The 20,768-nt window shown below is 48.5% G+C and overlaps 1 long non-coding RNA gene across 1 annotated transcript in view; it reads left to right on the forward strand.

The window, feature by feature from the left end:
- LOC109444928 (uncharacterized) overlaps positions 1-10,492 on the forward strand; it is a 110,856-nt gene extending 100,364 nt beyond the window's left edge. The window contains exons 3-4 of the long non-coding RNA XR_012491297.1: positions 8,213-8,350; positions 10,360-10,492. This is a non-coding gene — a long non-coding RNA (uncharacterized LOC109444928). The remainder of the gene's footprint in view (positions 1-8,212; positions 8,351-10,359) is intronic.
- The last annotated feature ends 10,276 nt before the right edge of the window (positions 10,493-20,768 follow it).

Genomic DNA, 20,768 nt, shown 5'->3' on the forward strand with positions numbered 1-20,768 from the left:
CATAAGGAGAAAGCAAAGCCTGGACCCGGAAGCTGTCCTCATTTGTTCATTCATGTATGTGTTTGAAGACAGCTAGTTTTGCTTCCCAAGAAGGGAACGCTGATTAAATTTTGTGCACTTGGTCCGTCTCGGAGTTTCCTGCTGGCCCTTTTCGTCTGACTTTTTTTGTAGTAAAGACTTACTGCTTCTAGGTCACTGTATCAGGCAGTTGGTTTTGCCTACAGAGTGCTTTTTTCCCTCCATATTTGGAGGCAATAACTATTTTTCACCAGCTGCCACTCCAGTATAAATCACGGCACATAAACTCATAGCCCAATTTTGATGCAATCCCCCCAAATATTTTCCTGGGCCAGCAAAGTGTTTATAAATGCTTCTGAGCCGGAAGGCCACACACACTGTCCGGCTCTCAACAGGGTCCAGCCCTCTCTGTTGCTTTACATCTAGTCTGATTTACACACTCGTGATCCCTGCCAAGCTGCAGGGGCGTCTAAGAAGTGGCTCGACATGAAAGCCACGTTGTTATTAGGAAAAAGAACCCAGGTGTGTGTCCCTCACTGAGGATGGGTGAGCACCTTCTCATTTGACATGTTTAGGATATCAGTGGTGCGTGATAGTCATCCAGTCCACTGTCTTTGTCGTTCCTGTCCCCTACCCCCACCCTGGTACACGCTTCTGATATGTCACACTAGCTAAGGCATTCCCTTCAGCTGGTTCCCCAGCCCAATTCATCAAAGGTGAGAATTTTAGCAACAAAACTGCCTGCACTCCACCTACTGCCGGTGATGGCATCCTCATTGCCAGCCAGTCATCCAGTGACCCTCCATCTTATCGCTTGTTTTCTTGGACCACACCCAGTACCGATTAACCCAGGTTAGGTTCTCTGGAAGCAGATGCTGAGATGGGAGTTTTCTGGGGCTCCCACACCTGTGAGAGGCAAAGCAAGGAGTAACACTAGCTCTGGCCGACCCCCAGAGGGCTCTGAAGCATGCATGGCCCATCACAGTTGTCCCCTGTTGGGCCAAAATGGCCCTGGCATCAGTGATGAGTCTCTGGCCATGGGCTTCCCTAGGGAGAGCATGACCCTGGGCAAGAGAGCACTTGAGAGCTGAGGCAAATGCTCCAGGATCTGACATCTGGATCCTTCTGCTGCTCACGTCCCAGAGGGGCAACAGGTCTTTCCTTGAATGGGAATTGGGGGGTGGGAGGGCGGGGCCTCTCCATGTCTGCCACACTGCTGAAATGTGAGTCCTCTTTTTTTTTTCTACAACGTTCATGGGTTATTTTTGCAACGAAAGAAAGAACATCAGACAACATTTATTTTTAATTTCAGGGTGAAAATCAAATCAGATCTCCTTTCCCTAGTTTGATTGTTTCATGGATATTTGATTATGTTTCATTAGTTTGATTATTTGTTTCAACGCATTTGGTTATAATTTCAAGGGTGTAAAGTAGCATTGTACAATCAAGGTTCCAAACATCTGGTTCGAAAGGGGTAAAATCAGCCAAACCTGTTGATCAGGAGATAATTTTAATACCTCTATTGGCATCCACTGCTGGCTCTCAGCCGCTCTTGGGTTGACTGCATCAAGTGCCTTTTGCATCCACACAGGATGAATTCAGATCTAACAGCCAATCTGATGGCCCAGACGCTGGGAGGGAACGCCATCTGATGTCCTTAGGAAGACAGTGAGTGACAGGCCAGTCATGACCCCATCTCAGGGTAGCATTGAGTTGCCCATGCTGTGCTCATTTGGGGGTCATCTTCTTCGGCTGCCTCAGATTCGCGTGGCCATCAGAGTCAATCCATTTGTACAAGGAAGTACTGGTTTGTTAATTTGAAACAATCAAAGGCAGGGAGTGTCGATCTTTCTTCTCGTTATCTCTTTGAATGTTCTCCTTCTGTGAAAGTTCTTATGGGGGAGAATTAGTAGGAGGCCTTTGCTTTTGAAGGTACGAAGTCCGGCCTGGGGCCTCACCCCTGCTTCTCTCTACTAAGATCTCTTTTCCAATAATAATAAAAACAAGTCACTGCCTGACAAGAGGCTTGGAGGAGTAACTGGGGAACTTTGTTTCTTTCCAATATCTACGGGAAAACAACCCAGAGAAAAAAAAACAACCTGAAAAATTATGGGTGGTCTGTCTGGGGAAGGAAGATAGCATAGATTTTGGTGACAGTCAGTCGCAAGGGTAAGTGGGTTTAAATGCCACCTTTTCATATGAGACTTCGGATCAAGTCATATAAACTCTCGGAAATTCAGTTTCTTCCTATAAATAATGAAGATCTTGGCAGTGGCCCATTTCTCTGTCCCCTTTCATAGAAAAATGTCTTTGAATGGGCTGTCAATTCTCTGTCTCTATTTCCTTTTTTCTTAGTCCCTCCTCAGCCAATTCAGGCAGTCTTTCGCCCAGCGTTCCTCTGAAGCAGCTCTTACCTATCTCGCCAGTGGCTTCCATCTTGCCAGTCAGGAGGTCCATTTCCTAGTGCCACCTTACCAGACCTGCCAGCAGCATCTGACGCGGTCAGCCCTCCTTCCCCTTCAAAGACTTCCACCTCTAGGCTTCCGGACAGAACCATCTCCTGGGTGGCCCTCTCGTCTCTTGCTTTTGACTATTTCCCCCTCCTCTGGCCAACCAGGGCACGGTTCTGAGTCTCTTATCATCTTCTGTAACAACACACTTTCAGCAGGTCTGGGGTGGAGGTGAGGTGATATCGTGCTGCTGGCCGTGGGGCCACCCTTTGAGAATCACTGATCTAAACCTTCACCATCTCAGTTCATGGTGCCGCCATCTATACAATTGCTTAGGCCAAAAACCTAGGAGCCGCTTTTGATTCTTCTGTTTTCTTCATGGCCGGGGCCAGGATCTTCGTCACATAAACGAAGAGCCCGAGTTTTAGAGAGTTTATATGACTTGCTCCTGTGTGACATTTAACGTCTCTTGCTCCTGTGTGACATTTAAACCCATTTACCTCTGAGGCTGCTGCCAAATCTGTGCTATCTTCCTGACACAGTTCTTTAATTGGGAAAACAAGTTTGTTTCTGCCTGTCTTTCTCCACGAAGACTGAGGAGGGATCTCCAGCTGACAAGTTGGAGGTTTCAGAAGTGCGGGGCCTGTGTGACACAGTCGGTCGTTTAGAGGAGCAGAAAGTCATTTGACAAGAGGAGGGTGGTAGAATTGCTGAGCGGGGTTGGCTGCCTGTGGGAGATCTGAGGTTACATTGAAAGCGAGCCCAGCGTGCACAGGCCTGGCTGTTTCCTCAGCGGTGTTCACGTGGGCCATTGTCACTCGGGGATCGAGGCCCGGGAGTGGAATTGCTGAATCAGGGATCACGTACCTTTTACGCTGTGGTGGCCACTGCCAGTGGGGTGATGCAAATGTACTGTCCCTTCAAAATCTTTTTCCACACCTGCTAATACGGCATCATAGCAACGCTGTTGATCTCTGCCATCTGTTAGGTGGTGAAGAAATTGGTATTTTGTAGTTTTAAATGCAAATTATTTCATTATATGTGAGAGCAAACATCTCTTCTTATGCTTTTTCTATAAAGTGCCTGTTCACGATGAGGACCACTTAAGAATTTTAGGAGAGTCAGGTTAAAGAGAAAATACGTTGTCTACGCTACTGAGCAAAATTATAAAACATTAGGGAGGAGGTTCTGATACCTTGGGGCGAAGATTTAGACACTGGCATCTGAGGTGTGACTTTTTCTGGAAATTAAGGCTTTCCTCTGTCCTGGCTAAGAACCCTCTCGGCTGGGGTCTCGACCCTCCCAAAAAACATCCCACCCAGCTGTGGGCAGCCAGTGGGAGGCCAGTCCCCACCTCCTACCCCTGTAATCCCGGATCTGAGCACAGGTGAAAGTTAGCCCATGAGACAGTCCCGGGGAAGCACTGGAAGGGAAGGAAAAGCGATGAATAAAATGAAAGGATAAAATGAATCCTCTGGCTCATAGGCTCACTGGGGGCTGTGAGTCACGGTGATGCGTTTGGCAGCATGGCAATGGCACTAATGAATGCAAAACTTATGAATCATACGCTTTTTAACTTGCTGTCTGGCTCCTTCACAGAAAATAAGACTCCGAGATCTAGTAAGTTTGTCTAAACTGAGACCTGTGGGTGCATACACACACTGTGCTGTTCCAAATTTTTAACCCAGGGTGTGAAACAGATCAGCCTTCTGGATTCCTTTTCCTTTTGTGTGTGGATGGGGGGTGGTTCCATCCAGGTTCCGTTGAAAGGGGATTGGGGTTCCCTCTAAGCCCACGCTTGGAGGGGGGGGCATGGCACTGACAATGAAGAGAAAACGTGAGGCATTGGTGTAAGATGCAGGTTCAGAGGCAGAGAGCAGTTCCGAGGGTGTGGATGTGGCCCCAGGAGTCCCGGCTAGCTGGAGCTGACAGTGTCTTCACACGCATGTGTGTTTTCCATTTAGGATGCCTGGAAGCGAGCGTGGGATCACCACCCAGCATGTGTGGTGGCGTCGTGCCACATGAATGGTTTTAAACCAGTGTTCTGTGAAGTCCTGGGTCCTCGTGTGGGACTCCAGGGGAAGGGATGTCTTAACAGAAGCAGCTCTGCCCGGGCTATCTGTTTAGATCATACTGCTGTTTATGAAGAAGAGTATTCTGCTGCCAGTAACATATTTGGGGTGCTTCTAAGGAGGCTCCTATGCAATGGACAGTCGAGCTCTTCATGTACCTTCGCTCGCTTCAACTTGACCACTAGCCGACGAGTCTCTCGTGTTCCAGGCGACAAAATTGAGACTCAGAAAGGTTATGTGGCTTGGTGAGGTTGGGTATTATGGACTGAATGTTTAATTTAATTCCCTTCCTTCGAAAGAAAGGAGTTCATAATCAATAGTTCTTTCATCCACAGAAGTCCACCAATCACACAGGGTCCTGGATTTTATAAAATTTTCATGGAAATTATTAAAACATCCTAAACAATAGAATTTCCCTGTACAGAGAAGTCTTTCTTTTCACTATTCCCCATCTTTTGCCTCTGAAAAATAGACTTGGTTGAAAGTACACACCAGGCTTTTTCAGGGTTGATCTTACATTTTGTCAAAGCATCTAAAGGCTGCGACATAGGGAGAGCTTCTCAGGGAACTGATCAGGTCCAAACACCTATCCAAAAAGCAGATTCCTCCTGGTTTTCTCCCCCTGTAAGTGAAAGGGGGCTGAGCACCTTCCCTCTGGCATGTTCTTGGTTTGAGGCCTGTACCTGTCGGTGGTCTTGCCCTTGTGCAGTAACTCAGGGTATCCTGGCCACCGGGGTCTTCAGCCCTTGTCAGTGAAACCCCGTCTTAGTTTTGATGCCAAACAGACATTGTCCAGTCCCATCGACCTTTCTCTGCTCCAACTTCTTGCTTGAAAGACCTTTTCTTCCATCCCCACTTTTGTCCTCCAGCCATCGCGAAACCAAATGAAATTATACATCTGAGACCTCCAGAGCCCTCTCTCACTTCATCTCAGCTAAACAGGGTGTTGGTAACTTTCCCTCTGAATAAACACATTGATTTCTTTTTTTAAAAAAAGTATATAAGTAATACATACTTGGAAATTCTTTTAAAATTTGCTTAAAAATCTATCACTCAATGCAACCACTACGTCACTTTGGTTTAGCTTAATACCTTTTCCTATGTAAACAATGTAAAATATAAATATTAAGAAAGTGTGCATGCATGTTGGTATCTGGATTTTTTGGTGACAGCATAGAATTTTCCAAACTATTACGGCAGCATCACATTCTAGCTTAAAATTACTGCACAGCTAGTAACGTGAGGGGGCAATCTAGTATGGAGAGAAGACTGAAGGCTTTAGAACCAGACAAACTTGTCTTCCAGTGTCTGCTGCCCCTTCCCAGCCGACGTGATTTACTTGTTCTCGCTGTGCTTCAGTTTTCTCATTTCTAAAACAAAGTAATATCATCTACCTCTCATAGAGGGTGTGAGAGTTAAACAAGGAAACGTGCGTGAAGGGCTGGCACTCCATCTTTGTGATGACCCCAGAGTAGATGCGTGGCCCTGAGCTATTTTCCCATTCTTGGGCACAGTATAACTCTCGGCTTGAAATTGGGGTGTGGCAGATGCCATGTTTCTCTGTGAAACTTTGCTGCAGGTTTAAAGAGCTCATGGACTTATTTGCTGCCTTGGTCACTGCGTCTCTGGGCAGCCTGGGCTGCACTTAAACACGTCATGATGTGATCAGGGGTCCAAGCTCCAGGAAGTCAAGGGCCAGTCGGCCTCCTGAAATGTCCTAGGAAAGTGTGACATTGACGCCAGTGTCTCTGGACTCCGACCTGTGACTGAAGAACTAAAAGGCATCAATTGACCTAAAAGCGGTCCAACAGAAAATACTTACAGAATGCCTCCAATGGGCCAGACTTTCCTCTAAATGGGGAATAAGAGTAGGTCCCCAGTTGCTATATGGAGGGGGGAGAGACAGACCATTAATACGTTTCAGTCCAGTTTAGCCGGCGGTAAGTGCTGAGAAGTAACAGGAAGTTGGGCGGGCCATTTTATAAAGGGTCTAGGAAGACCTTTCTAAGGGATGTGACATCGAAGCAGAGCCTGAGGACATGAAGGGACCAGCCATGTGATCAACACTCCTGTTTGCCCAAGACTGAGCCGTTTCCTGGGAAATAGGACTTTCAGTGCTAAAACCAGGACAGTTCTCGGCACACTGGATGGTTGGTCACCTCTGTAAGAGTGTCCCAGGTAGAGGAAACGGCAGGTGCAAAGGCTGGTAAGAGGGAAAGAACCTGGTATGTTTCGGGAAGGTCCAGGAGGCCCATATGACAGGCATATGGTAGAGCGGGGGAGAGAGGAGACAGGCACGGAAGGGAGGCTGGGCCAGGCCACGCACGGCCTCATTGGTTAGGGTACGGACAGTTGCATGAATGGTCTTCACCTGTTCAGGTGCAAGGAGATGAGGAAGGCGGGAGCGCTACCTACAAGGGCAGGGCTATCCTGCTAAAGGGAGTGAAGCCTGCGAACGCTCCTGACGCTGCAGCAGGTGGGGACAAAGCCACAGCAACCGCATCCTAGATGGCCCCCATGGGCTGGCTGTGTGAAGGCTCTTCCTTAACCACCTCCACGGCTGGGAGCCCTGCCATCGCACACGCGGGAGAGTGTGGTTAGTGGGTGGTTCCATTAGCAGCAACAAAGCAATTAATTTTTCTGGAGCTGCATTGGCCTGAGTATTTCACCAGCGTGCTTTTGGGCACTAATCCCAACTAAGCGTCCGGGCTTCTTTCAGGCCCCCTGACTGTGACAGAGCTGCTCTTAGGGCCAATCCCACACCTGTCCAGGTCAGAGGGGCAGGGTGTGGCTGTCTCCAGAGCCCTCTTTTTCCAGATGAGGAAACTGGAACCAAGAGAGGAAGAAGTGACTTGTCCGAGGAAATTCAGGGAGAGCCGGGAATAGACCCCAAAGGAAGGGCACTGGCTGAGAAATTGGTCAGCAACACTACCTCTGAGATGGGTGCGCAGGTGCTGCCCACTTCCCGGTGGGTAAACTTGGGCTGAATTCACAGGAATTTGGTGTCAAGGACAAAAGGATAGGAGACCTGATTTTATTCCCCTCGGGTCAAGGAGCACTGAGGGATATTTGGGGGGGGGGCAGATTTATGGGGTGCACATAAAATACACAGAGTGCATTTGTGTGACAGTGAGACCAGATGGTGAGGGGAACTGAATGCATGGCCTATGGACAACAAGCCATGGAACCGACATTCTGAAGCTCTCAAGGCGCTAGAGGTCAGTGGTGCAGAACCCAAGAGGGCCCGACGTGAACAAATAATATTCTTAGCTTGATTTTTATCACTTTCTCTACCTTCAGTTGATAATCCTGTTGCCACAGTGCCACTTCATGTTTTATTCTACATACGTAGCACTGACGTTCCTGCATGCAGGGCGAATGGCCTCTAGACGGGTTGGCTTGGAATCGAAGTCATCTCTTAGAAGGAGGCGTCCCAACCCTAGCCGCACCCTGTAGGGGTTTTGTCAGTGCCCATCTGCCACCCGACATTTTTCTTTAATTGGTTTGGGAAGGAGCCCTGTGGTGGTTTGGACCACTGAGCAGAGTATTTTTTCCCATCCTGTTGATCTCGGGCTTGGCCATGGGATTTGCTTCGGTGAATGGGTTGTTGTCGGACATGACGTCCGCTGAAGCCTTACATGTGCTTAGTTTGGCTTGTCTCTCTCACTCCAGTGATTTGTCACGAGAAGAACATCCCTGCGGTAGCCACTGGCCTGAGGAGAAGGAAACGTACATGAAGCTGACCTGAACACCACCTGCCATCTGGAGGGTTTGCCCAGCTGAGCCCAGCTGCCGTCCACCCACAGACCTGTGAGTCAGAAATACATGCGTGTTTTAAGCCCGAGTTCTGAGATGTTGGCTACGCAGCATCGTGACAGCAATATCTAACTCTTACAAGGCCTCAGCCGTAACACATTCGGGTTTATTTGGCTTGAGTTGAGGTCCAGGCATTCGGGTCTTTCAAAATGCTGCCCGGCTAATTCTAACGTGCAGCCAGGGGTTGATACCTGCCAATTTGGAATATTGCTTTTCTGCGCGGGAGTCAGATGATGGTATCACTGCTTGAACTGGCATTTCTGAAAACCTGGCTTTGGAACCACCACGTCAGAATGCCTGGGGTAGCACAGCATCTCACGTGCTAAGAATGCAGATTCCCGGGCCCCACCCCAGCCAGACCCACTGAATCAGATTCTCTGGAGTGGGCCCAGGACTGCAGTTTTTCCGCCCTCCCACCTCAGGCTCTTGGCAAGCACACTGAAGTTTGGGAAAGGCTGAGGGAGGAATTCTCTCCCATTTCCCATCGCCCTGTTAATGATGATTGAAACATTCTTGCTCAAATTTCAGACCATTTCTGCTTGCCTCTATGAGCATCTCACGTTGGTCTTTTAAGTCTTTATTGGGAGGTCTGGGGCAGGAGAAACCGGCCCTGTTCTGATTTTGATGTGATGGAGGAGGTTGGACTACAGTATTTCCTCCGGCGTGAACACTCGTGATTTTACATAATTGTATTTGTCATTATAACCTGTGTAGCGATGGTCTGAAAAGGTTCAACACTCAGCTGCTGCCTGCAGAATGCTGCCTAAGCACCGGAAGCAGGAAATCACAGACCCCTATGGATGCTGCCTCAGGCTTTAGGCTGAGCTGACCCGCTGGCTGCCCAGACACCTTGACCTTCAAGGCAGAGCTGTGGTCCCCGTCAGGCCAAAGCCCTTGCAGAGGTCACTCTGAATCCTTGTGGCTCTTGTCTGCTTGGCTTTATTACACTTGCTCCATCGCTGCCCCACTTTGAACTCTCGGCTTTGCAGTCTGGACTCCAGTGCTGGCCCTTGGGACTTGGGGTTGAGACTTGCTCTCCCCTGAATTTGAAGCCCAGCTTTTTCTTGCTTACTCTGGCTTGGCTCAAATCCAGTGGTTCTCAGTCTCACTTAGGGGAACTTGAAAACACCTTGATTCAGGCTCCCACTTCCCCAATCATTCAACCAGCATCCCTGGGGTGGGGCACAGAATTTTCAAATGCTCTGCATGGGATGGCATGGGTCCTTACCCAGGGTGGAGAGAACCACTCTCTGGCAGAAACGACACCTCCCTGGGGCCCCTGCCTCTATCCACGTCCCCAAAGCTTTGGTTAAACCTCCATCAGCAGAGGCCTGTTTCCACCAGGATAATTTTAACAGAACAACCATGTTTTCATGTAATCACAGAGCACTTTCAGTGTCAGTCCCAAACTGGGAGCCACCTTCCCCACCCGCAAGGAGTAGAGTTTGAAAGTTGCCACCGATCATTAGGTGGCAGGATGACAACAAACACAGCTGGCCAAAGAAAACTGAGCATTCAAATTGGAGAGACACAGACAGAAAGCTGCAGGGCCATGCAAAATAGGAAGCAAAGCCATTCCCCGTAACGAGTAACCCGCGGCAGGCGCTTTGCAGAGCAATACAGTTGACAAATACTCTGTACTTAAAGTGAACTTTGATCAAATGCATCAGCAGAGATCGAGTGTTTGCTGCTAAGAGGAGGGAGCAAGGGCTTCCTAACAGAGAAGTCACGTCCCAGCACAGACTGAGGTGGAACAAGAAAGGGGTTCAAGGCTCTGTGGAAGTAAAGTATCCCAACCTAGCTGGGCAGTGAAAGCAATGCCACAAAAGCCAGACGAATCAGATGGCACGCAAGCTTCTAGTGATACTCAGGACAGGGTGCTGTAGTGAGAAGAAATTGGAAATTCATATCAGAATCTCATTGTGTGTTATTTATAGTTGGCTCTATGCACCATTTCCGAAACTGACTGTAGAATAAGTGGTTTATCATTTTTCACTCTGCAGGGTGGGCTCAGCATTTGCAATGAATTCATTAGTTGTCTTCACGAAGGCCAGCATGAAGGGATTCCACCAGGTTCTTGCCTAGAGACATACCTGGACTGAGGGGTTTGGATGTCCAGCCTGGGGGCAGACCAGGTAAGCAGAACCCCTTAGAGAATGGGCCTTCTGCATTCTCACTTCCCTCCCATTCGCTCTCTTCTTTCTCATTTCTACAAATGCTTGCAAGTATGTTCGCACGATAACCCCCCAAACAGGAATAAGCATTGGCGGGGAGAAAGGAAGAATGGAAAAGCCTTGGGAACGATGTGGTTGGGACATTTTCCAGCAAGACAGGGAGCCAGAAAGATCTGGAAAGGGCACTAGTTGTCAAACTCTTCAGCTTGAGGGGGTCAAGTGGAGCGTTTCCAAGCAGCCGTGCCTGCTTTTCATTTAGGTGAAAAACCAGGTGCGTCCTTTCCGCATACGACGCCAACCCGTCTCAGTAAGGCCGCTCAGACTCCCTGCCCCATCGTTTCCGCCAGTGACGAGCTGTGAGGACGGGATCCCATGCCCTCTTCTGCCAGGACCGGGATATTGATTTTAGTTTCTGACAGGAACAAACAGAATTTGCTCTTTGCTGTCATTTAAGTAGACATAATTTAGAAAGAAACATCAGGGCTGAATGGCAAGTGCTGTGAAGGGACTTATAAAAAAGAATAAGCTTTCCGTTTTTTCCTGCTCTTCTGTGGAGGCACCTCTGAGCTCCTCCACTCTCTTCTTGGAAGAGCTTCTGGAAGGTCGGCAGAGGAGAGGGTTAAACAACACTGCCATTGAAAACAGATTAAGAGGGAAAGATGGCTTGGGAGCTGAGCTGACACTGAGCTCTGCCTGGCAAAATGCTCCTGATAACAGCATGCAGTTAGGTGGAAGGCTTCTCTGGATTGTCATAGAAAAGGGCAGATTAAAAGCAAACAACGGGATAAAAAGCCCAAAACTTAAATAGCTAGAGAGAGGCCGAGCGGTAGGCACAGCCTTTGCCAGGTCCTGCCTCTTGGGGCTTTTGAGGCCAAATCCCATTTTACAGCAGATTTAATGGAGAGTTCCTCTGAAAGTCCAATGTGCCCACTGCCTTTGAACGTGTCCCTTTAAGCTGGCATTAATGAGCCTGACTGGTTCTTTAGCACCACACGGGCCCATGGCTGCCCCTGCAGGGCTGACACCTTTCCAAGCCCAGCTACCTGAATCCTTTTACTTGGAGACCCAGTTTCATCACCGATTTTCTTTTTGTTCATTCCTTTATCTGAGAAGAAAAGAATATTTAGACGTTTTATTGGCATGTAACAAGATAACTACAACGAGTCAGTTCTTTCTCAAATAAGTTGCATTTACCGTCCTTCCTGAATGTGTTCCCAGCCACTGGGGGCATCTAAGAACTTGCAGGAGCTGCTTGCCTCTTCCCACAGCAGCAGGATGAGAACATTCCCCCTTGTCTCTGAGGCCACATGGCGTTGTCTTGAAAGCTGGTGTCCCTGTGTACATCCAACCTGTCTTAGGATAGACTGAATACGAGAGCTGGTCAACCACTGAATCAATAAGCTGCACCAGGTCTTTGAAAGCAGACGCCAAGAATTAGTGTCCTGGAAAGAGTAATGGCTTTGGTGTCCAAGGGACGTGGGTTTAGGTCTTGACTACTGTTTCCTACCATTTTCCCAAAAATAAGACCTAGTTGGACAATCAGCTCTAATGTGTCTTTTGGAGCAAAAATTAATATAAGACCCAGTGTTAAAATTAATATAAGACCCGATATTATATTATTATATTATATTATATTACGTTACGTTACATTACATTACATTACATTATATTATATTTATTATGTAAGACCTGGTCTTATATTATAGTAAAATAAGACCGGGTCTTATATTAATTTTTGCTCCAAAAGACGCATTAGAGCTGATGGTCTGGCTAGGTCTTCTTTTCGGGGAAACACAGTAGTAATATGACTTTAGGCAAGTATCTCCCAAATCTCCGAGCCTCAGTTTCCCCATTCCTATCCTAGGCATAAAAACAAATAGGGAGCTCATCAAGGTTCACTGGGTAGATTGATGAGAGTAGGGTAAAACCTTCCAGGTCCTGTGTATAGTACGCACTGTTACTAGTTTCTAGATGTTTCTCGTTAGGCTCTGGGATTTTGAAGGATTTCAGCAAAGAGGTTACCTGGCTAAGCACTTGGGGGAGGGCCGTTAATTGTCATTTGAAATCATTGCAGGAGCCCCTAGTCAAATTTCAGTGTCTTGTTAGTGGAGAAAGCTCCCTGAAAGCACTATCAAAATATTACACGATGGCCAGGGAATGTAGGTGGATAAGGTTAATTATTCATTTTATCTTGGTGTTTGCCGTAAGATAACGTGGTTCAGTGAGACTGAGATCAGAAAGAAGGATTGAGTTTATCAGTCAAGCTCTGGGGAATAATGAGAATGAAACCAGTCCCCTCTGGACAGAAAATGGCTTGTTGGAGGGATGAAGAAAGAGTAAGGCCGTTGGGACGTCATTCATCCTGCAGCAGTGAGAGGCCCCTAGCATTCTGGCTCTTCTTCGCTGTTCCTTCCTAGCCACAGGTTCAGCTTTCCTTCAGTGCCAGCTATGATTAAAAAGCCATGTTGAGGAATCATCAGAAGGAGGGGGGGGAAATTTACAAACTCATTTGCATTTTAATGAATTTTTAATTGAACCAAAATCTGTTGTTTCTGTTTAAAGATGCAGTGCTGACTTTGTGGTCTCTGCTGCTAAGGGCCAAGTGGGAACTTAATGTGATAAAAGCAATGATAATGCTAAGCTTAATTAGGTTTGAAAACTCGCCTGGAAAGGCTGCAAAAAGCCTGGGCATGGCAAGCATTTGCTAGCAGCAGGCTAAGAAGCCGTATTGGATGGGTAGATGCTTTCTTCTGAAAACCACCAGGAACGCAGCCCAAGTCAGCCAGGCCAGGATCCCCTCTCCTGCCTGCATAGTTTTGGGGTGTCTAGGCACGGGTGCCAGACAAGCCCAGAGCCACTGGGAGGTGGACAGTGGCTTGAATCAGGGGTCTTTGATTCTTTGCTTCTGTAGACGTTTTACGGGGAAGCCAGGTACTGTGTGCTCAGAAATGGTCTCATTCAAAGCAAGTAAATGAGAGACTAGACAAATAGATGTGTTCATCCACGTGGGTTTAAAAGATACTATTGATTTATGAAGGCTGCTTGCCCAGTCAGCTCAGTATTCCTCGAACCCCTCACATGTGCTGGTTTATGCGCACAATTGCAGGAGGGGGTGATGTTGAATGCTGAGGGAAGGTCACACAAGTTAATAACGCTAATGCTAGATGTGTCACATGTTGTCCCTTCCAGCCCTTGTAGCAATTCTGTCAGCATCCTCATTCCAATCTGTAGCTGGGGAAATACACTTATCCAGTGTGGCAGAGCCAACCTTTCGGGGACGAGGGGTTCAGTCCTGTCTGGCTGCCAAGTGTGAGCCCATCTCACCACATCACAAGGCCTCCTCAAGCCTCTCGAGCAGGGGACAAAGTGTGGCGCTAAAAGCAACACTGGTAGGAAGGATTCAATCCCCTCAAAGGTAGAGAAATCAGGTGTGGCAGGCGCGCGTGTCACAGGAGGGAGCTTCATGCATGGTTGCCCTTGGCCTGTGCTCTGAAAAATGGGAAGGAGTTTTGATTCGTGGACATGGGGAAGAGAGGGCATTCTACCTGGAAACTCCAAAGACATTTGGAACTACTAGGCAGTATTTGGGGAAAGGCAAGCAGATTGCTTGGAGTGAGTCACAGCGGGTTGGCGAAGGGACCTCAAAAGATATTCATAATAGAAATTGATCCAGCTCTTTTCTGTAGGCCAGATAGTCTACAATGGGCCTTACATTCTCATTATCCTATGCCATCCTTTGGAAGATAGGGCCAGGCAATGCCATTTATACGGAGTCTGCCACCCAGAATGGGAGAGTAACTAAGGCCACGGTTACGTGCTGTTAAATGCCAACAGTGAGATTTGTCTGATTCTTGAGCCTGAACTCTTCCCACTATTGGAGAAGAATATTAGGTCAGGATTTTGAATGTCAAGTTAAAGCGTCTGGATATTATCTTTTAAGCAGGCCTTTTCCAAAACGTGTTTTCTAAGGTACAGTCTTTAGATTTCAGCAGATGTTTCAGAGGGCCAGGGAAGTCCATTTCTACAGCCCAGTTCGTTGAGAAGACCCCCTCCCCCAACTGCAGAAAAACAGCTCCATGTACTCTCTTTAATATGCTGTATTAACACACATTGTGAAACACAGGGGGAGAATTGGGTTTGCAGCATCTCCCAAACTTATTTGGCACCGTTTCCACGCTCAGAAATTCACCTCAGGGTAGACTCGAGCAGGCAGTGGAGACCCTCAGAGCATTTCTGGGCAGCGCGCTACAAACAGTCAGATCTGTGTTTCGGAAGGTATCTCAGGCAGTGGATTCAAGGACGGACACGGTGATGTCAAGCTGGAGACCAGTTAGAGAGTAGCCAATTCTACTGGGGGGAGGGGAAGGGAAGAAGAGAAACCTCATTCATTTGTCTCCTAATGAAAAGACTGGGCTCCAGTGACCCACATTATCAGAGAGTCTTCAAAAATCCTCATCTAATTAAAAAGCCATCCCATCTGAGAGACCGATTTTGAAATCTATGAGGAGAGCTGTGTGTTCAAAGATTAGCGCAGGCTGGACGGTAGAGGTGCTGAGGGAGCGCACAGACGGACTCCGGGCTGCAGTTCCTCCTGGGTCTGCACCCAGCCCACCCGCTTTGTGCTGGTGCCAGTTGTAAATATGCACCGTCCAGGGACGTGGGCTCCTGTGGCACCAATGCAGCCGCCAGGCTCACCGAGTTCATTCACGTGCCTCATGGTTCACAGCTCCCTTCCATGCAAATCAAGGCCAAGTGCGCTCAGCCAGGGCGGTCCCTGACTGACAAAGTGTATCCTGGGTGGCACTCAATTCTCCGCCCCACAATGCGGTCACTTAAGAGGCTTTGATTGTCACTAGTCTTGTGAACCGATACCTTCTCCCTTCTTTTCGTGCTTCCTTTGGCAGTTGTGGGTGTGTGGGTGTATTGTTTATTCTTAGCATCTCATTGCTCTTTCTTCCCATCATCGCAGACCTTGCTGGCCTCTCTGGATTGTGGGTGGGTTCTTTAAAAACATACCTAATTTGAAATTATGTGAATATTTGAACCATTACTTTGGTGATTTCCTTGTAAAGGGTCTGTTAAAACAAACCACACCAGCGTATAAAGGGAAACATCTGGGCAGATGGTGGAGGGAAGAGACTAACTGCCTTAGAACCAGAGAGAATGGATGGGATTCTTGACTCCGTCTTGATAGTTGTGCACCTTGGACAAGTTACCAGCCCTCTCTGAACTCCAGTTTCCAAACATCAAAAGTGGGAGTGCTGTCCCTCTGTCCATAGTGGGTTTGTGGATTCAGAGAGGATAAAGCGCTCAGTAAATGTCAGTCCCCCACAGGTGTCCCTGGGGAAGACATGGTAATGAGTCCAGCTGGCTTGCGCTGTTGGCACAAACATCTTTCCTCTTTCGCTTTGCATTTGCCGGTCAGCTAGAGCCCATGCAGGGCCAGCGGTTCTGATGGCCCGGCAGTTGCTGTGCTGGCTTGTCCAGATTGTTCTAGCCACATCTGATTCATAGCTGCGCTTCTGGGACTTCAATGGAAATTTCTCTCCTGTTGCCTCCTAAAGGGATATGCGTCAGTTCTATCAACTCTGAGAGTTGTTGGGCTCCAAACTCTCCCTCAGGGGACACTTTTAGTAACAAAACTTAGATGATAGTTCAGCTAATGTTTAGTGAACACCTGCGATGCGTTAGGCGTTCCGTTCTGTGCTTTCACGCACGTCGTCTCGCTAATGTTACAGAAAATGACTAGTATTTTATGGAACCATCAGTAGCTCGAGGTAGCAGTTAAACATCTATGTCCATGCTAGTATTGTGAAATTTCTTTTTCCTCTTCTAGGGGTGATATTAAATATATTTTGTCAGTGAGTAGGGCTTGGGTATCAGCCAATCAGAACGAGGCATAGAAGAGTGGCACTTGGACGCTTGAGGACAGGAGTTATTGACCAACTGGAATAGAAATATTTTAACAATTCAGTTTTTAACATTTGAACAATTGGTCTGACTGGTCTGGGGCAACCTGGGTGAATGTTAACCCAATCTCCTTCCCCCGTGGTTCAGATACTGGAGCAATGGCAAAATACTCCTTCATCTCAGAGTTTAGGATTTATCCCCTGCCTCTTGATAGCCTGGACAGCTTAGCAGGCACCCGATGCCTAGATCGTCTTCCTGCCAACTGCCTGCCCTTCCCTAACCCACAAAACGCGGCGGGGAAAAGTGTGCGTGTGCACTGTGTGACAAAACAGTTTCAAGAGTTTCGTCTTTGCTGGTCGGTCTGCAAGCCTTCTTCCGCCTTTGCCCCTCACCCCACGCCCCAACAAGACTGTCAGGTACAGGACCTTCTCTGTCTCATTACGCAACCCCTCTGGCCTCAGTGCCCTGCACCACACCACGTTTCCCGACTCTGCACTTGCCACTTGCTGTCCCTGGCCCTGGAATGGCGTTCCCATCTCCTCTGCCCGGCATATTCCTACCCATCCTTCGTGAACCAGCTCCAATGCCCCTTTCTTTCCGAGGCTTCCCCACTAGCACAAGGCAGAGTTAGACATACCGTGCTCTGTGGACTCATGACGCCCAGTGTGATCTCTATTAGAGCACGTGTCATATGGCCGGCCATGGTCTGGCTCCCTGACAAAACTGTGCACTTACTCATCTCCGGACTGTTCAGCATTTGTGCACGGGCTAAGGAGAGTCCCCAGCCAGCCGTCCTCGTCCTCGTTCAGCCAGAGGCAAGGGGAGTGAGTGGCCCTCAGAGAATCAGCGTCCCTCTCTCCAGTGTCCCACTCATCCTCAGGCTACTCCCATTTCTTTTGTGATTTAATTGGGATTTGGCGCTTCTGCCTCTTAACTGGGCCCTTTAGAAACAGTCATCTGTGCTGAAAGCTCTCCACATCGCCTCTCACCTACAGGACTTGCTCAAAAGATGCCCCTGCCCTTTCTGGCCTCTCCAGCACCTGAGCAAGCTGCCCAGGGCCCCCGCGGTGGGTTGGGTGGGTGAGCAAAGTGGTTTAGAAAAGCGCTTGCACCTGGAAGGGCATTGTATCTGTGGTATTGGAGCTTCAGAAATTAATGAAAAGGGAGGGAAGTCACTGGGATTCCAGACTTGCAATCAGGCTCTGCGACCCCTGAAGCTGGCATTAGTAAGGCAGCTAATGGGCTGGCCGTGGAGCTCAGCTGGTCTGTTTGCTGCCCTCCACGTTGCAGCAGGAGCCGGGCACAGTTTCCTTGTGGCAGACAATGAGATGCTGGCGGAGAGGCGGCAGGCATGCCGCTGCAAACGCCAAGCAGTGGCAACTGCGCCAAGATTTGGAGAGGCAGATGACTCCCTGGCAGCCCAAGAGGCTTCACCCATCCGGCCACCCTCACTGATTAAAAAGGAAATCTGGAAGGAAACTGACACTGGTTGGGTACCAACCACGGGCTAGTTACTGTATATGGCTCATCTCATGCAATCTGCCCAACAACACCAGGGCTTCTGCCGACCATCCTATCAGAAGGAAGAAAAACCCAGGGCTCCTGAGGGTAAGTCCCTTTTCACAGCAGGACACCTTTTACAGTCCTGCAGGTTATGCCCTGCACCAGGGCTCTTGGCCAAGCGGACAAATGTGGGCTGAGATCTAGCTATGCTCTGTTTGTCAAACGGTGCCCCGAGGGTGCCTTTCTAATTCACAAAAGTCTCCCAGACACTGGCCACCACCCTGCTTCACAGCTAGAACCAGAGTGAAACTGGGCTCGGTTGCGCCTCAATTCCTGCTCCTTAATCTCAAACCCGAAGGAGGGCCATGCTTAGGTTAGGACAAAACAGACAGAAACTGGGGGAGACTCAGTGCAGGAAGAGTGGGGAGCTGCTGACCTGGTTTCTCTCTACCTCCTTATTTCTTCTAATCCTGACCTGATCATGTGTTTGTGGGTCCCACCCACCTGCTTGTTTTTCAATATAAACTTCTTTGGGCTGCAGTTGGGTAGGGTAAGGAGACACACACACACACACACACACACACTTTTAAATCAATCATCAGTGCTAATACACCTTCAATACCAGAGTTCTCCTGGGCATAGAGCAGCTAACTGCATTGGTTTGCTCATAGCTGATAAAGTTGGGGTTTGGAGGTCAGCACCTTTATGGGATTGATGTCAGTAACACAGTTAAACCCATGTCCCCAATGCTGGTTTCATTTCGGCCTTTTTATTGCCTTGGCGTCTGCCTTCCTCTGCAGCCCATCCTACAGACCTGGCAGATAAGCCTTCACAAATCAGTCAGTTCATCCTTTTTTTCTTCCCTGAAACTCAAAAGCTTTAAGGGTGTCCATGTTGCTTAGAGAATAAAGTCTTAGCTTCGTCCAAAAACTGGTTCTCAAACTGTGGTCCCCAGATCCGCAGCTTCCATGCCATCTGGGAGCTGTTAGAAATGCAAAATTTTAGGGATCCACTCCAGAATTACTGAATCAGAAACCCTGGGGTGGGGTCCAGCCATCTGTGTTGGAACACGTCCTCCAGGCACGTCTGATTCCTGCTAAAGCTTGAGAACCTCTGGCCTATCCTAAATGTCTTTGTTATTTTCTACTCCAACCAAATGGACCCTCCCCTCTCTCTGGCCATGGGCTGTTTATTTTTCCTCATTATCTTAGCTCCTGTGGCACCCACTGGCGACTGCAGCAGCTGGTTGTCTCCTCAACCTCCATCCTTCCCTTCTTTCTCATAACACGAACAGATCTGTCTTATGGAGACACAACTGTGCCTAGCTGACCACATTTCTTTTGCAACTCGGTGTAGTCACAGAATTACATTCTAACTAATGATTTTAAGTGGAAGTTAAGAGGGAGGGACATATGAGAGGGAAGGACAGACTGCTGGGGGTGAGTCCCTTTTTGTCTTTTCATTTTTTCTTCTACCTTCTGACTGCTGCCTGGAATATGAGTGCAATGGCTGGAGCTGTAGCAGCCCTCTAGGACTGCGGAGGTAACCTTGACAGGGAGGCTACCCACAGCCAAGCAGAAAGACAGAAAAAGCAAGAGTCCCCTGGAGCCACCGTGGCAGCCCTGGAATCTGATATCTGAACTTTGTAGGAGAGAGAAAATCCCTGCATGTAAAAGCCATGGACATTAGGTTTCTGCTATAATAACAACCGAAAGCAATTTTCTGGCTTAAAATGCCTTTCAAATTTCTCTTTGTTAATACACATCCAACCCGTTCTTTCAGGCCTGGTTTGTTTCTCATCTTATTCATTCAACAAACACTGGGGAGCCTCTGCTCTCTGCTGGGCCCTGGTTAGGTCGTGGGAATGCAAAGATGGATGAACACAGCATCACCACATGCCGGCACGATTGAGGACTTGTGGACTTGTCTCTCTTTCCATGAACCTGTCTCCCCAGTAAGGGAAGAGCTTCTGACTCACTCATCTTTGGATCTTCAGCCCTGAAGGTGCCCGGGAGGGGCCTAGTCAGGGTTTGTGGTATGAAAAGTGACTGCCGTAGATGCCCCTAGAAGGCTTGTCTGAGTTCTCTAGTCCACGCTGACCAAAAGAGAAGTGACATGCTCATACCATGTTAGGTATCTTTTCCCACTCACGATTTCACTCCTTCCTCCCAGCCACCCAGCAACATTTGGGTTATCACCCTCATTGTACATTTGAGGAAACTGAGCCTCATTGAGATAACGATGGATTGCTGGCTGATAACAGCACAGCTGGTAGCGGATAGAGTGGGATTGATATCCTGTTGGGATGTTTGGGGTTGTGAGAAACAAATCCAATTGAAATGGGCTCAAATGATAGATGGAGTTGATTGACTTACAAAACCGCAAACCTCAGAGGCAGGGCTGGCTGGCATTAGGCAAGAGCAGTGCTAGAAGTTTCCTTTCTCCACCATCCACAGCATTCCTGAAGTTCACTCTGATTGAACTACGTTCAATTCCTCGCCCAGTCCTGAACCATCTGTGGGGTTGATGAAGCTGGGCTAGCTTAGGCTTGCACTCACATGTGTAGCTTGCAGGATAGTGGACAAATAGAGGCTTCCAGGCGCTAGCCCGTCTCTGCTCTTGTCCACCCGTCGTTCCATCCCACACTGTGAGGGAATCCATACGCAGGCATGTGGACACCCCTGCCCTCATGTCTGAAATCCACATCTGGCCTGGGCCGGGGTCCACGGGCAGCTGGCCCTTTGGGAGGACACAACTGAGGCAGAGGCCAGTGGAGGGCCCGGAAGTGGAGTCAGGATGCGAAGGGCATGGTCTCTCAGGGGAGG

This window comes from Rhinolophus sinicus, linkage group LG13, assembly GCF_036562045.2.
Source record: "Rhinolophus sinicus isolate RSC01 linkage group LG13, ASM3656204v1, whole genome shotgun sequence".
Lineage (NCBI taxonomy): Eukaryota > Metazoa > Chordata > Mammalia > Chiroptera > Rhinolophidae > Rhinolophus > Rhinolophus sinicus.